This window comes from Palaemon carinicauda, chromosome 19 (assembly GCF_036898095.1).
Source record: "Palaemon carinicauda isolate YSFRI2023 chromosome 19, ASM3689809v2, whole genome shotgun sequence".
Taxonomy (NCBI): domain Eukaryota; kingdom Metazoa; phylum Arthropoda; class Malacostraca; order Decapoda; family Palaemonidae; genus Palaemon; species Palaemon carinicauda.
Window position 1 is genome coordinate 82,431,562 of NC_090743.1, and position 2,500 is coordinate 82,434,061.

Genomic DNA, 2,500 nt, shown 5'->3' on the forward strand with positions numbered 1-2,500 from the left:
CTAATAGGATTTTGAAAGAGGAATTTGAGTCGAAATGAAACGAGAACAATACTAAGTCTGTGAAGTCGAACATTTGATTTGCAGTCTCCTTTTTGAGTTCCTTATTCTAAAAGTTTTCCAGTCTGTGAAGAAGAACATTAGTCATTGCGTGTAAGTAAACAGCATTCTAAATTCTAATAGGATTATTTTAAAGAGGAATTTGAGTCGAAATGAAACGAGAACAATACTAAGTTCAATCAAAATGGATTTTAAACAGATGATTAAGCCATAGTTTAGTTTAACAGAAGAAACTTCTTTTTTCGTTGCGAAAAATAAAGTCCGTTTTTTACACAGATTAAACCCAGTTTGAGTTGAAACATTAAACTTACTTTAAACTTAACAAAATCGTTTATTTTTATTCTAGCATATTAAACTTTTTCTTTATTTAAAAAGACAGATATTTTTTTCATTTATACAGATTATACCCTATATGAATTTAAAAGATTTAATCCTTTTTTAAAATAAAGTAATTAAGCCTTTGAATTTAAACATTAAAACTTTGTTTAAACTGTAACAGATTAAGCTTTAGTAATTGAAAGATTTTAAGCTCTTTTAGAACTGACATGGACTTGAAACCGACACAATACAAAAATCTCTTAAATAATTCCTATATTAGATACATGAAATAAATGATAATTACATTTGTAAATAATAAATAAATCATCGAAATCCCTCCACAGAAATCCTTTTAAAGGATCCAGACCTAAAGATAAATGTGTTTTATAGGTTTGAAAACCATTTGTCAAATCCAAATTTCTCTTGAGAAAGGTTTAAACCATCAGTCATCTCACTTGGAATTGGCGGTTTGTGAGCACGTGTGTTCTGGCATTTTTACTTTTTTGAAAGATATTTTGTTTATACATATTCAAGAGATATTTTTAAACCAAATATGCTACATTTAGGATTAGTTAAAGGAGTGTTCGTCACTGTATCTGATATACTTTAAAAAAAAAAAATTATATATGCTTAGCCTAAGTTTGAAAATTTTTAATGATTTGTAACCATTGTTTTAATTTCTTGGGTTTTCTTTTATGGGTTTATTCTTGTATTTGTTTTTTTTTTCTTTGAAAGGTGGTTAATTCATTTTACTTGAATTCTTTTTTTTATTGATTATATTTTAATGGCTCATCTTATAAGAGTTTTGTAAATACTTTTGATTTTTGTTTAGGAATAGAGACGTTAATTTATTTAATCATATGTATATATAAACATATATATATATATATTCTTATATACATAAAAATGTATAAATGATATGTGTATATATCACCTAACAGGATTTAATATATAGATTTATTTTCTAAAGATAGGCTTATTATTCCCATTAGCTTCAAATTGACTCGTAAATACGTATTCAAATCCTAGTGCAGAATATGTTTATCATAAAAAACCAGAAAATGTTAAAGACCTCTGTCCTATATAAGTTAAGTATGACGACGCCATCTTGGATTTACTTAATACTAAATCTATAATTATGTAACTGATGTATGTTTGATTGATGTTGTTTGGATTTGTAAATGAGTTTTAAAATCCCTATATGTTTTTTTTATCAAAATTTAATTCTGACATTTTAATGGACGTCTCCAGGAATATTGATGGAAGTTTCCCAAATTCTTAATTGATGTTTTTGGAGAGATGAATTGTTTTTCTCACAAGGTAGAAAGAAGCCTATTGATGTTTAACGAGGTGCTGTTTTCAGAAGTCCAGTATAATCTCCCTTTAGTGAAACCGAATCTGATGCTAATTTATAGTTTTAAGTATATGAAAAACATCTCAAGATGTCAAATGCCGTATTAATACATTCCATAGCTTGGTTTATTTCTTATAAAAGGTAGATTGAAATCAATGAGAAACCTAAATGATCTATCTATAATGCATATTATTGATTAATGGAAATGTACGATTCATTTTTTTCTTAAGTCATCACAGATGTAATTTTGAAAACTTTAGCATTTGTTCTTTCAAAGTTAGGGCCTGTATGGTATATCCTAAAGACCTGCTTGTTACTCTCCAAAAGGTAAATTGAGAGCATGCTGAAATTTCAAGATTAAATTAGTATTTTCATTGATGTTTCTCCAAACTCCTATTAATAATTTCTAAGGCTCACTCGCTATTGTCTATAAACTAGATTGTTTGCAAAGAGAGATGTATTTATCTGGAAGGTTTGTTTGACGTTATCCAAAAATAAACCAACTAAATGTTTTCATTGATGTTTTTCAAAATCCTTGGTAGTATTTTTGAAAGTTCTCTTAATGTACAAAATCCAAATTGAACTTATCAGTTTCGGTTAAAATCCTCAGTGATGTTTCGCAATCATATAATTAATGTTACTCAAAATTAAAAAATCAAATTTTGGTATATTTTTCCAAAATTTCATACGGATCCAGAACTGAAGTATGTTTTCATTTTTGTCGATATAGTTAATCCTCGGTTCTAGATGGAAAAGTTAGACAAGATGCTG

The 2,500-nt window shown here is 27.3% G+C and overlaps 1 pseudogene; it reads left to right on the plus strand.

Moving 5' to 3' along the window:
• LOC137658694 (monocarboxylate transporter 12-like) overlaps positions 1-2,500 on the plus strand; it is a 402,299-nt pseudogene that overhangs the window by 171,605 nt on the left and 228,194 nt on the right.